Source organism: Bufo bufo, chromosome 4, assembly GCF_905171765.1.
Source record: "Bufo bufo chromosome 4, aBufBuf1.1, whole genome shotgun sequence".
Lineage (NCBI taxonomy): Eukaryota > Metazoa > Chordata > Amphibia > Anura > Bufonidae > Bufo > Bufo bufo.
The window spans coordinates 8,088,099-8,102,963 of record NC_053392.1 but is presented as its reverse complement, the minus strand read 5'-3'; the positions used below and the strand labels follow the sequence as shown (position 1 = coordinate 8,102,963).

The window sequence follows — 14,865 nt, the reverse complement described above, 5'->3', positions numbered from 1 at the left end:
TCCAGCCCTCTAGTATTTCTCTTACTTGCCAGTGTTGATAAGTGCTTTGCATTACTCTTCATGTGACTGATCTAAGTCCTGGGGATATTGGAGTTCTGGGAGACCAGGGATAGGTGACTTCTATAGGTGGAGCTCAGTTCTGACGTCCAGTGTCCAGTCTGTCCTGCTTTAAGTAGAGTTTCCACATTGCTGAGCCTTCCCTGAGTGATTCTGTTTCGTTAAATTTGTAGTTGCTTGTTGTAACCCCCGGAGCAGTAGTTCCTGAGAGGATGGAAATGACGGCAGCGTACCACTAGTACCACATATCTGCAGCTGTGGCCGGTGACTTGTGGAGCCCACCATGCGGTTTTTTGTTCAGTGATGGGCGGTTAACAATTCACTTCTCCTTGCACCTGATCACTCTTCTTACCTGCATTGATATCCAGTTGTCACGTTCCCGCCTCTGACAGGGACTAGAAGATCGAGGAGACTGGCTGCACATGATTGACAGCCCCTTCAGTTTCACTTTTCTGTGTTGTTGCTGGGGATGACCACACCTCTTGTCTCAGGTGTAGCTTAAGTGGTCATTCTTTCTCCTCTATTTAGTCTGGCCTCACCCATCATGCTATGTTGATAGCTCCTTGTTTGTGGAAGTCCTGGTGTTGGTTCTCTCTGAGTTCCTGCTCGTCCGCATACTTCTGGAAGCTAAGTGTATCTTCTTTGTTGTTTGTTGTTTTCCTCTACCTCCTGATATCAGGCCTGAGGGGGTCTCCTATTTCTTCCCATCCGTGTCCTGACACTATCTTCAGAGCCCTGTTAGGGTGAGATTGGGCTTCGGTTCCTGCGTATGAACATTCCTACCATCTAGGTCTGTTCGTACTGATAGCAGTCAGGACTCAGTGTAGGGACTCACTAGGTGTGACCATTTCCCTTTCCCTAGGTTCCAGGCCTAATAATTTTTCCCTTCCCTTCTGTCTTCAGTGTGGAGTGTATTTACCACACTGCCCTGTGACATTATCAACCGCTGCAAACCATCATTTTGTCTGTGTCAGTGAGGCTATAGGCTGCACTGGCTGGACAATTGCAAGGTCTGTCTTTTGAGGTAGCCGACCCCCGCACGCAGATCCAGGGATCACAGGCTGCTGGTGTCAGTAGTACTTACCAGGCCTGTCCTGAACCTAAGGTTGTACTTCCAGACAGGTTTTCGGGGGGAAGTGACAACTTCATTCGGTTCAGAGAGTCATCTAAGTTGTACTTTAAGTTACGCCTGCTCTCATCTGGAAATGAGAGTCAAAGAGTTGGTATTATTATTTCGTTGCTTAAAGGTGATGATCAGTCTTGGGCTTTTTCTCTGCCGACCGGATCACAGTCCCTCCGGTCGGTAGATTAATTTTTCAGAGCTCTAGGTCTTATCTATGATGACCCGGATCGGATCTCCCTGGCCGAGACCAAGTTACAGTTGTGTTCAAAATAATAGCAGTGTGTTTAAAAAAGTGAATAAAGCTCAAAATCCTTCTAATAGCTTTTATTTCCACCCACACAGATGCATTGGGAACACTACACATTCTATTCCGAATCAAAACATGAAGAAAAATATATAAAATTTGTGTTGTTCCTCAAAATTGTTTTTTAGGAAAAGTTAATATTAGCCTGTTAAAAAAAATAGCAGTGTTTGTATTCTTCTTTACAAACTCAAACATTCACTATATAAACTGAGAAATGTTTGAAGATTTTCTTTCCTCTGAATCACTTCACTAATACTCAGTTGTATAACCGCTGTTTCTGAGAACTGCTGGACGTCTGTGTTGCTCGGAGTCACCACCTTCTGCCCCTGTGACCAGGTTCTCCGGCCCAGGAGGATCGGACCACATTCCACAGTTCTTCTCTATTTCTTGGTTTTGCCTCAGAAACTGCATTTTTGATGTCACCCCACAAGTTTCCTATTGGATTAAGATCCGGGGATTGGGCCGGCCGCTCCATAACGTCAATCTTGTTGGTCTGGAACCGAGATGTTGCCCGTTTACTGGTGTGTTTGGGGTCGTTGTCTTGTTGGAACACCTATTTCAAGGGCATTTCCACTTCAGCATAAGGCAGCATGACCTCTTCAAGTATTCTGATGTATTCACACTGATCCATGATCCCTGGTCTGCGATAAATAGGCCCAACACCGTAGTATGAGACACATCCCCATCTCATGATACTTGTCCACCATGCTTCACTGTCTTCACAGTCTACTGTGGCTGAATTCAGTGTTTGGGGGTCGTCTGACAAACTGTCTCCGGCCACTAGACTGAAAAAGATCAATCTTACTTATATCAGTCCACAAAATGTTGCACCATTTCTCTTTAGGCCGGTCAATGTGCTCTTAGGCAGATTGTAAGCTCTTCAGCACACGTCTTTTTTCCACCAGTGGGACTTTGCGGGGGCTTCTTGCAGATCGCTCGGCTTCACATCGGCGTCTTCTCATTGTAACAGGACTCACAGGGAACTTTACACCTTCTTTCATCTTCCTGGAGCTGATTGTTGGCCGAGTCCTCGCCATTTCGGCTATTCTTCTATCCATTAGAATGGTAGTTTTTCGCTTTTTTCAACGTCTTTCAGGTTTTGGTTGCCATTGTAAAGCATTTGCAATCATTTTAGCTGAGCAGCCGATCATTTTCTGCACTTCTTTATATATTTTCCCCTCTCCAATCAACTTTTTAATCAAGGTACGCTGTTCTTCTGAACAATGTCTGGAACAAAAGCGTGTAATATACAGCGGCTCACCCTCGCTACGTACGGATAGGTGCTCACCCTCTAGTCCTACCCTCAGGACTCAAAGGATAAAGAAATATGTAGAAGATTGAGGGGGCACTCACACAAGGGATCACTAGATAAATGTGGTACAGATATTTATTAATAATATTAAGAACATCCCCTAAAAATCATTAAAACATAAATAAAATATATATGCACTGACAGTATTCACTGAAATAGTTCACTGACAATATTCACTGACACCAGACTCTAAGGATGAATATGGGATTGCCGACAATGTAATATAATGACACGGTAATTGTCCCAATATAAGTTCTGTTCCACCCAGGTGCAGGGATGAAGTCAATGATAATGCAATAAATACCGGCCTATTTGGAGCGGTGATAGTGCTAGTGTCCCTTTGTCCGTTTAGGACATACAGAGGTAGGTGGCAAGTTTGGAGACTGAACTCCAGTACTTACAGTCTCTTTGTCGCTTGCAGTACTCCGGTCTAACCCTTCCTGGCTGGCTCTATGCAGCGCTGATATCCCAGGCGGCCGTGCACTCACCGCGTCCTGCGTTGTGCACTCGGCCAAGACGTGGCGTCCCACGTGACCTGGTTCTTTAGGGTGCCGGCTGGACGCTGCGCTGACGTCACTGGTGTGCGACGTTAGCCTCCGATACTGTGCTGGAGCGCAATTTCATATGCCAATATCTTTAAAGTGAAGAGCTTGTTTCTTCTTTTCCAGAATCCACGCTCACTCTGTCTATGCCAGACGCGTTTCAGGGTCATACACCCCTTCCTCAGTGGCCAACTGAGTGAGTGGATTCTCACTCCTTATATGTGGGTTGTTGAATTTCCCACAATCCCACTTTTCTGGGCTTCACCTAATAGGTGGGGTGGATCACATTGTTGCTTAATTGTATCACTATTCACAGCACACTATAGCTTATTTAAAACATAATTAAATGAATTTTATAACCATAAATACCATTTCATATATTTATTAACAATGAAAATAAACATAAAAACAGGTTCATGGAGAGGGCTCAACGGTCAGAATGACATTTTGGAGAAAATCGCACATAAAACGCATCCAAACCGCATTCAGTGTGAACTGCGCCATATGTGCGGTTTCACTATTTTGCTACTTTGCAGGGTATTAGAATGGAGCCTATCCATGTATATTGTTTTGGCATACATTGATTGTTGATTTAGTTGCCAGATTTATTAATTGTGTTTCAGAGGAGCCTTCCAGTGAGGAGGGGAGATCACAGCGCTGATAGTCAGCGTGCTGCGATTTCCCATCCCCACCGGACGACCCCCCGATATTCATAGAAACCCAAATACCTCCATCTCGGCATTGAGACCTCTGGGAACGATAGTGTCAAATTCAAAGATTCTGCGGGATTCTTGCCTAGACATAGATAACATCAGTTGAATCACAGGTTAAGCACTCTTGTATTTCTAGACTAAAGGAGTTGACTGTGGACACCACTGCAGTAGTTTTTTTGGGGAAACTTGTTATTTTGCAATTCGCACACCTGCCACACTTAAAGAACCCATTTATTGTCAGCCAGCTGGCTTGTTTCTGATTGTCCTTATTCACTTTAACAGTTGGGGCTACTTTGCCTGCTAAATTATTGGCCCTTGTATATGTTATTTTTGGTATATCGCTCAAAAGGTTCTTTAAGTGTGGCAGGTGTGCGAATTGCAAAATAACAAGTTTCCCCAAAAAAACTACTGCAGTGGTGTCCACAGTCAACTCCTTTAGTCTAGAAATACAAGAGTGCTTAACCTGTGATTCAACTGATGTTATCTATGTATTGGAATGTGGATGTAGGAAACAGTACATAGGTAGGACAAAAAGAACACTTAAAAAGAGGGTAGCGGAACATGTGGCAAATATCAAAAAAGGCCTAGAGACACACTCCCTATCAAAGCACTTCAAAGTTCAACACAATTGTGACCCAATCAGCCTTAGATTCACAGCTATAGAAAGGGTCAAAAAACTATGGAGAGGGGGCAACCACATTGCCCACATGTCTAGGCAAGAATCCCGCAGAATCTTTGAATTTGACACTATCGTTCCCAGAGGTCTCAATGCCGAGATGGAGGTATTTGGGTTTCTATGAATATCGGGGGGTCGTCCGGTGGGGATGGGAAATCGCAGCACGCTGACTATCAGCGCTGTGATCTCCCCTCCTCACTGGAAGGCTCCTCTGAAACACAATTAATAAATCTGGCAACTAAATCAACAATCAATGTATGCCAAAACAATATACATGGATAGGCTCCATTCTAATACCCTGCAAAGTAGCAAAATAGTGAAACCGCACATATGGCGCAGTTCACACTGAATGCGGTTTGGATGCGTTTTATGTGCGATTTTCTCCAAAATGTCATTCTGACCGTTGAGCCCTCTCCATGAACCTGTTTTTATGTTTATTTTCATTGTTAATAAATATATGAAATGGTATTTATGGTTATAAAATTCATTTAATTATGTTTTAAATAAGCTATAGTGTGCTGTGAATAGTGATACAATTAAGCAACAATGTGATCCACCCCACCTATTAGGTGAAGCCCAGAAAAGTGGGATTGTGGGAAATTCAACAACCCACATATAAGGAGTGAGAATCCACTCACTCAGTTGGCCACTGAGGAAGGGGTGTATGACCCTGAAACGCGTCTGGCATAGACAGAGTGAGCGTGGATTCTGGAAAAGAAGAAACAAGCTCTTCACTTTAAAGATATTGGCATATGAAATTGCGCTCCAGCACAGTATCGGAGGCTAACGTCGCACACCAGTGACGTCAGCGCAGCGTCCAGCCGGCACCCTAAAGAACCAGGTCACGTGGGACGCCACGTCTTGGCCGAGTGCACAACGCAGGACGCGGTGAGTGCACGGCCGCCTGGGATATCAGCGCTGCATAGAGCCAGCCAGGAAGGGTTAGACCGGAGTACTGCAAGCGACAAAGAGACTGTAAGTACTGGAGTTCAGTCTCCAAACTTGCCACCTACCTCTGTATGTCCTAAACGGACAAAGGGACACTAGCACTATCACCGCTCCAAATAGGCCGGTATTTATTGCATTATCATTGACTTCATCCCTGCACCTGGGTGGAACAGAACTTATATTGGGACAATTACCGTGTCATTATATTACATTGTCGGCAATCCCATATTCATCCTTAGAGTCTGGTGTCAGTGAATATTGTCAGTGAACTATTTCAGTGAATACTGTCAGTGCATATATATTTTATTTATGTTTTAATGATTTTTAGGGGATGTTCTTAATATTATTAATAAATATCTGTACCACATTTATCTAGTGATCCCTTGTGTGAGTGCCCCCTCAATCTTCTACAATGTCTGGAACAACCCTTCCTCAGAATTTCAGAGAGAAATGCATTGTAACCAGCAGGTACAACATTTGCTGCCTTCTTTCCTTAACTAAGGGCAATAATTGCCACCTGTTTTTTCTAATAATGAATGACCTCACTAATTGATCTCCACACTGCTATTATTTTGAACATGCCCCTTTCAATAAGTGAATTACAGAGAATCAGCAGCATGCATGGCATGACTGTTGGGTCTGTTGGATTTCTATTACTCTACTACACTTGCTAGTAAATTATTTGCCATGTAGAAATATCATTTCTACCAAAAACAGTGATTGATCAGGTTAGTGATGTCTGCTATTATTTTGAACACAGCTGTAAGTGGTTTACGACCGGGAGAGCATTCTGCAATGATCTATTGCTCTGAATTTAGGAGATGGGCCACGGATACGTAGTTGAATGATCCAGCATTCCGTAGTCAATTCAATTCAGGGATTGTCTGAGAGGCTAAAGGACGTCTTTGCCTATCACGAAAATCGCTGGAAGTGGCTATGTCCCTTGCCGTACGTATGGATAAACGCCTGAGAGAGAAATCAAAGGTCCCTTACTCTCAGGATGAATTATCATATAACGTGGCGCTCCCTCTGACACCTTGGGAGGAGAGACTCCTGAGTTTATGCCTGGTGACGAACCCATGCAGTTAGGGGGATCTACCCCTGGTCCTGCTTGCAAGAGTTCTAGTAATAAGAAGGGAGTATGTTTTTTTTCTGTGGAAAAAGGGGGCATTTTGTTAATGCTTGTCCTTACGTTCTGCGTCAAGGTGAAAACAAGAAGAAAATATTTTCCCATCTCACTCTTGGTGGTGAGGGTGGGGAGTCAGAGAACTTATTTTTGCCATTTATTGGTAGTACCCGATTTCTCCTGTCTGCTGAGGTGGTGCTAGAATCCAAAACTGTGGGGATTGAGGTGTTTATTGACAGTGGGGCAGGGGTTAACCTAGTTGATGGTCAGTTCGTCCGTATGCATGGGTTGACAACAAGTGCATTAGAGAAAAATATTTCGGTGTTCGCAATAGACTCCACACCACTTACTCAGAAATGTTTGTCACAGATGGTGCAGGACGTCCATTTAAGAGTGGGTGATTTTCATCAGGAATCCATTTCGTGTTTTGTGCTGGAGGGTCTGGCTGCTCCATTGGTTCCGCGTTTACCATGGTTGAGCAAACATAATCCTACCATTGACTGGCAAGCGAGACAGATTCTCGACTGGAGTGATTATTGCATGGACAACTGTCTTAATACATCTCTTTCTGTCTTGACCACTAAAGCTGTTCCCTGTTTTATTTCTGATTTTTCTGATGTATTTTTTGAGAGTGGTTGCCAGGGTTTACCCCCACACTGGGAATATGATTGTCCTATCAATCTTATTCCCGGAGCGAAGTTGCCCAAATATAGGTTACAGTGAGGAACAGAAGTATTTGAACACCCTACGATTTTGCAAGTTCTCCCGCTTAGAAATCATGGAGGGTCTGACATTCACATTGTAGGGGCATTCCCATCTGAGAGACAGAATAAAAATAAAAAAAATTCAGGAAATCACATTGTATGATTTTTAAAGAATTTATTTGTCTTGCACTGCTGAACATAAGTATTTGAACACCTGAGAAGATCCGTGTTAATATTTGGTAGAGAAGCCTTTGTTTGCAGTTACAGAGGTCAAACGTTTTCTGTAGTTCTTGACCAGGTTTGCACACACTGCAACAGGGATTTTAGGCTCTTCTAGATCTGTCAGGTTTCGGGGCTGTCGCTGAGCAACACGGAGTTTCAGCTCCCTCCAAAGATGTTCTATTGGATTTAGGTCTGGAGACTGGCTAGGCCACCCCAGAACCTTGATATGCTTCTAATGGAGCCACTTCTTGGTTTATCCTGGCTGTGTGCTTCTGGTCATTGTCATGTTGGAAGACCAAGCCACGAGCCATCTTCAGTGCTCTGACTGAGGGAAGGAGGTTGTTGCTCAGAATCTCACAATAAATGGCCCCATTCATCCTCTCCTTAATACAGTGCAGTTGTCCTGTCCCCTTCACAGAAAAGCACCCCTAAAGCAGGATGTTACCCTCCCCCCATGCTTCACAGTAGGGATGGTGTTCTTGGGATGCAACTCATCCTTCTTTTTCCTCCAAACACGACGAGTAAAGTTTAGACCAAAAAGTTCTACTTTCGTCTCATCTGACCACATGACTTTCTCCCATGCCTCCTCTGGATCATCCAGATGGTCATTGGCAAACTTCAGACAGGCCCGGACATGTGATGACTTGAGCAGGGGAACCTTCCGTGCAATGCATGATTTGAAACCATGACGGCGTAGTGTTCTACTGACAGTGACCTTTGAAACTGTGGTCCCAGCTCTCTTCATGTCATTGACCAGCTCCTCCCTTGTAGTTCTGGGCTGATTCCTCACCTTTCTTATCATCAGTGATACCCCACGAGGTGAGATCTTGCATGGAGCCCCAGTCTAAGGGAGACTGACAGTCGTCTTTAGCCTCTTCCATTTCCTAACAATTGCTCCAATAGTTGATCTATTTTCACCAAGCTGCTTGGCAATTGCCCCGTAGCCATTTTCAGCCTTGTGGAGGTCCACAATTTTGTTTCTGGTGTCTTTTGACAGCTCTTTGGTCTTGCCCATGGTAGTAGTTGGCGTCTGACTGACTGTGGGGTGGACAGGTGTAAAGAGCTCAGACAGGTGCTACTAAGTTAGATTAATTAGTGGAGCAGAGATTGACTTTTTAAAGGCACAGTAACAGGTCTTTGAGAGCCAGAATTCTTGCTGTTTCCCAGGTGTTCAAATACTTCTGCTCAGCAGTGCAAGACAAATACATTCTTTAAAGAGCATACAATGTGATTTCCAGATTTTTTTTTTAAATTCTGTCTCTCAGAGTTGGAATTCACCTACAATGTGAATTTCAGACCCCTCCATGATTTCTAAGTGGGAGAACTTGCAAAATCACAGGGTGTTTAAATACTTCTGTTCCTCACTGTATATAACCTCTCTGAACCCGAAAGAGCGGCCATCCGAGAGTATATTGCTGAGACTTTGGCTAAGGGACATATTATACCTTCCAAGTCCCCAGTGGTGGCGGGGTTTTTCTTTGTAAAGAAGAAAGACGGAACTCTTAGGTCATGTCTGGACTTCCGTGAGCTCAACCGGATTACGGTCCATGATCCGTACCCCCTTCCTTTGATTTCGGACTTGTTTAATCAGATTGTTGGTGCCAAGGTGTTCTCCAAGTTGGAGAGGGGGCATATAATCTGGTCAGGATCAAGGAAGGGGATGAATGGAAGATGGCATTTAATAGCCCAAAGGGTCATTTTTAGAGTCTGGTCATGCCATTTGGATTAACTAGTGCTCCCGCGGTTTGTCAGCATTTTGTTAATCATTTTGTTAATGATATCTTTCATCATCTGGTAGGGAGGTTTGTTGTGTATCTGGATGACATATTAATCTCCAGATATGGAGACTCATCAGGATCACGTGAGACAGGTGTTACAGATCCTAAAAGAGAATAAACTGTATGCTAAGATAGAGAAGTGTGTATTTGCAGTTCAGGAAGTGCAATTCCTGGGTTACCTACTCATCTTCAGGTTTTCTTATGGATCCTGAGAAGGTCTGTGCTGTGTTGGGCTAGGATCGACCCAAAAATCTGAAAGCGCTTATGTGGTTTTTGGGATCCACCAACTACTACCGTAAATTTATTTTGAACTACTCGACTTTGGTCAAACTTTTGACGGACATGACTAAAAAAGGTTCGGATGTCTCAGTCTGGTCTGATGCAGCATTACAAGCCTTTTCTGCGGTGAAGGAGTGTTTTGCTTCTGCTCCTATACTGGTGCAACCGGATGTGTCACAACCATTCATTGTGGAAGTTGACGCATCCGACGTGGGGGTAGGAGCAGTTTTGTCGCAGGGTCCTTCACCTAGTAAATGGTGCCCAAGTGCTTTCTTCTCTAAGAAACTCTTTGCTGCAGAAAGGAATTATGATGTGGGTGATAGAGAGTTGCTAGCCATTAAGTTGGCTTTTGAGGAATGGCGTCATTGGTTCGAAAGAGCTATTCATCCTATTACTGTGCTTAGTGACCACAAAAATCTGGCTTATCTGGAGTCGGCTAAACGACTGAACCCTAGGCAGGCCAGATGGTCGTTGTTTTTCACCAGATTTAATTTCATCGTCACCTATCGCCCTGGGGTTAAGAACGTCAAGGCTGACGCTTTGTCGTGTAGCTCCCCTGGGAGATGGGGGGTGATTTGGAAGATCCTGGTCCAATATTGTCTGAAGGGGTAGTCATATCCGCCCTATATCTCGACCTTGAGGCAGAGGTGTTGGAGGCCTAAGGTGATGCACCAGATTCTTGTCCTCCAGGGAAGTTTGTTGTTTTTTTTGAATTACGTCACAAGGTGTTCGAGGAACTTCACTGTACGGTTCTCACAGGACACCCTGGGAGCAGATGCACTGTTGATCTCATCTCTCGTAGATTCTGGTGGCCCAGGTTGCATAAGAGTTTTGAGGACTATGTGTCTGCTTGTAGTACTTGTGCACGTGCTAAGGTGACACATACTCGGCCTTCCGGATCTTTACTTCCGTTGCCCATCCCGTCCAGACCTTGGACTCATTTGTCCATGGATTTTATCACAGATTTGCCTAATTCTTCAGGAAAAATTTTGGTTGTTGTTGATCGCTTTAGTAGGATGGGGCACTTTATAGCATGGCCAGGTTTACCTAATACTAAAACTCTTGCACAAGTGTTTGTCGATAACATCGTGAAATTACATGGTATTCCTTCTGATGTGGTGTCTGATAGGGGGACTCAGTTTGTTTCCAAATTGTGGAAGGCATTCTGTACTAGTCTGGGGGTACAATTGTCCTTCTCTTCGGCCTTTCATCCTCAGTCGAACGGACAGACTGAACGCACTAACCAGATTCTGGAGACTTATTTGAGATGTTTTGTCTCGGAGAACCAGGAGTGGTCTTCATTTTTGTCTTTAGCCGAATTTGCCATAAATAACCATAGACAGGAGTCCACTGATAAGTCGCCGTTTTTTGGGGCATATGGGTTCCACCCGAAATTTGGCACATTTTCTGGTACAGAAACTTCTGGTATACCGGAAGAGGAACGATTTTCCTCTTCTTTGTCATCCATTTGGCAGATTCAAAATAATTTTAAAAAAAGGGCAATAAGTATAAACGTATGGCTGACAAGAGACGTATGAATGGTCCGGACCTAAGAGTGGGTGATTCTGTGTGACTGTCCACAAGAAACATTAAGTTGAAAGTACCCTCTTGGCAGTTGGGTCCAAGGTTTATTGGTCCATATAAAATCATTGCCATTGTTAACCCAGTAGCATTTTGTCTTGAACTCCCTCAGGCTTTGAAGATTCATAATGTGTTCCATAAGTCGTTGTTGAAGAGATATGTCGAACCTGTTAAATCGTCCTCCTTGCATTTCAAATAGTCAGGATAGTGGACTCCCGAACTCTCCGTAGATCCCCCCAGTATCTCGTCCACTGGAAGGGTTACGGACCAGAGAAGAGGATGTGGGTTCTAGCAGCCGACGTTAATGCTAATTGTTTTGTGAAAGCTTTTCACAGGGCTCATCCGGAGTGGGTGTCCGGAGGCCAACCGTAGAAGGGGGGGGGGGGGGTACTGTCACGGTCCCGCCTGTGACAGGGACTAGAAGATCGAGGAGACTGGCTGCACGTGATTGACAGCCTTCTTGGTTTCACTTTGCTGTGTTGTTGCTGGGGATGACCACACCTCTTGTCTCAAGTGTAGCTTAAGTGGTCCTTTCTTCTCCTCTAATTAGTCTGGCCTCACCAATCATGTTATGCGGTTGATAGCTCCTTGTTTGTGGAAGTCCTAATGTTAGTTCTCTCTGATTTCCTGCTCGTCCGCATACTTCTTGAAGTTAAGTTTATCTTCTTTGTTGTTTTCCCCTACCTGCTTATATTATATATTCATCTGGGAAGGTATAGGCCATCCATGTCCTGACACTATCTGCAGGGCCCTGTTAGGGTGAGATTGGGCTTAGGTTCCTGTGTTTTAACATTCCTACCATCAAGGTCTGTTCATACTGATAGGAGTCAGGGCTCGGCGTAGGGACTCACTAGGTGTGACCATTTCCCTTTTTCTAGGTTTCAGGCCTAATACCTTTTCTCTTCCCTTCTGTGTTCAGTGTGGAGTGTATTTACCACACTGCGCCGTGACACCAGTTCATAGAGAGTCTCAGGGATTCTGCACAGGAGACGAGAGCTCCAAGGCTGGCATGTTCACCGAGGTCCTTACTTCCCTCTTCTCAGTTTTTGCTGAGAAACCCATGCAGCTGGACGGAGTCAAATTTTCTGAGGTAGAGCGTAAGCACAGACACAAATTGTGCCTCTGTTGTGGTGACAAGTGTAATTATATGTGGACTTGACACTCCAGCCGGGAACCTCCAGTGCCTAGAGGCAATTACAGAAACAGCGCTAGGTGAATACAAGCTCTCTCCAAAATGAAACGTTCCTGTGCTTCTGTTGTGCGGTGATGTCTGGTTTACTGGACAGGCGTTCCTACAGAATTTGGACCCATCACCCAGACCCAAGTTCTATCTGATCTATATGGTCCTGAGGAATTTTACCAGACCCCTCTGAACAAAAGATCAGTCCCATCCTATAGCTGACAATCAAGAATATCCACCATCACTCCTACAGTAGACATAGATAACAGAGATCTGCAGGAGGAGGGTGATGATAAAAGATTGTGTCAGCCTGCCGGATCTCTCTGCATTCCAGCACTGCCGGCAGAAACTGGCATCGCCATCTGGCCCCATTCACTGTAATGGGAACCCACAGAGGTCCGACTGCAACCCAGCAAGTATGGAGAGAATCGTCCGGCCACTTCTCAGCATGATCTCCGCCTGTCCCCATTATAGTGAATGGTGCCGGCAGGTATGAGGTAGCATCTGCAGTGCCGGTTTCAGACATATCTGGCAGGATGTCCCGGCAGGAAAGATGTCTAACACTAGTGTGAAACAGGCCTTACCCGAATAGGACCCACTTGTACTCTCACCGGTTGTGTAAGCAATGCAGTAGTCATTTGATTACTTACCCCCAATGCGGGAGGGGGGGGGGCTAAAATCTGAGGAATTTAGAAGAGATTTAGCAGCTTCTGTATCTACAAGACAACGAACTGGAATACCATTCACATTAACTGCAAAAAATGGTTCATCTTCTGGTTCTAAAGTAATTGCCTTCATGTTCTAACGGTGAGACACCACAATCCGCCTCATCCTAGTGATACCTACAATCCTTACTAGGTGACCCCCCCCCCCAATCTTCTCAGATTTTTTCTGAATCATCTCATAAGCTCTCTGGGAAATATCCATCAGGATGGGAAGCGGTCTATGTTACCAGTCTGGGGTATGTAAAGGGATCTGCTTCCTGAGCTCATCAATGGGACCATCAACAATCAGTCCAATCAGTGTCTTCCTCACTGTCCATGTATCTATGCACATCATCTGTGAACCTTGTCCAATACTCCAGAACATCATCACTCTTAAGGTACTACTACACCAGCAGAGGTCATACAGATCACGAGAAATCAAACACGTAGCAACTCGTTAACGCCAAAAATGTGCTTATTACACACATCATTACTTGTTCACTTTTAAATTGTTCCTTGTTATTACATGTAAAGATGGGCAGAGATGCTTGGTCAAAAGGCATGGATGAGATCGTTAGCGAGTAGACAACTCCATATTATACGAATGGTTCCATATGATCTCACCTCAGCCGCCCTGGATGGGAACTACAATCCGTCCTGTTGTGGCCAGAGCAGACAGCAGAGTTGAAAGAACATCGGCGTCACCAATGGGTAAGTTGACTTTTGAAGAATTTCACAAGGAAAGCTCTTGCTTAAGGTACATGGTTTATTGTTAGAACGGATAGGATCACACAGAATGTACAAATGATACCAAGATGGTGGAATCACAGAATTCTATCACCTCTCCTCTCGGCTATCCTTAGTCATATGATTACAAAGTATTTCCAGTAATATAACAACGATCTGGAGCAGAAAATATAAAATTATATAGGTAAGACACAAGGGACGCATTTAGGACACAATTATATGCAATTTGTGGGATACATGGAAACCGCCCCGAACAGTTTTATGTAAGAGACATGGGACGAAGGAGATAAGAGGGAGACGGGAAAATAAGAAAGGTCACGTGGAAGTCGCCACCTGTACATTCTCACTTATGAGGAATTTATAATACAAGACAGATTAATATTACAGAGATTGGCTACAAAAGTCATCAAGGCTATGTACATCTGAGCACACAATCTATTAATCGGCAGAATATACTGGAGTTCGGTTCTATTAAGACAGCAGAGGCATCAACCTTGGCCCATCATTTTCATCTGACTCCATCTTGTATCTCTACTTTCCAGCCGACGCTCCGTGTGATTTATTTCTTATTATATGTGGACATATCAATATCTGATCTTCATATAAAAGGATAAAGGAGAAGCAACTGAGCAGAAAACACATTTACTTTACTATAAATTACTAAAAGATAAATTCACAGAACTTTCCACTGAAGGAAATGTCGTAGATTCTCTCTCCCATTAGGGTAGTGCTACACACTGGTTTTGTGGCAGTTTCTGCACCAAAGTCGGAAGTGGCTTCTGCAGGAAGGAGTCCTTAATATTTCTCATTCGCTTCCACATAAAGCGGTATGTGCCGCCGGCCTTAGGCCTCTTTACACCAGAGTCTGT

The 14,865-nt window shown here is 44.3% G+C and overlaps 2 protein-coding genes across 2 annotated transcripts in view; one reads left to right on the top strand and one right to left on the bottom strand.

Annotated features, from left to right (window-relative positions):
* Positions 1-14,865, bottom strand: part of LOC120998324 (aspartic and glutamic acid-rich protein-like) — a 2,513,920-nt gene that overhangs the window by 985,652 nt on the left and 1,513,403 nt on the right. The window lies entirely within an intron of this gene.
* The window catches only part of LOC120998305 (gastrula zinc finger protein XlCGF26.1-like), a 4,064,644-nt gene that overhangs the window by 3,443,339 nt on the left and 606,440 nt on the right, over positions 1-14,865 (top strand). The window lies entirely within an intron of this gene.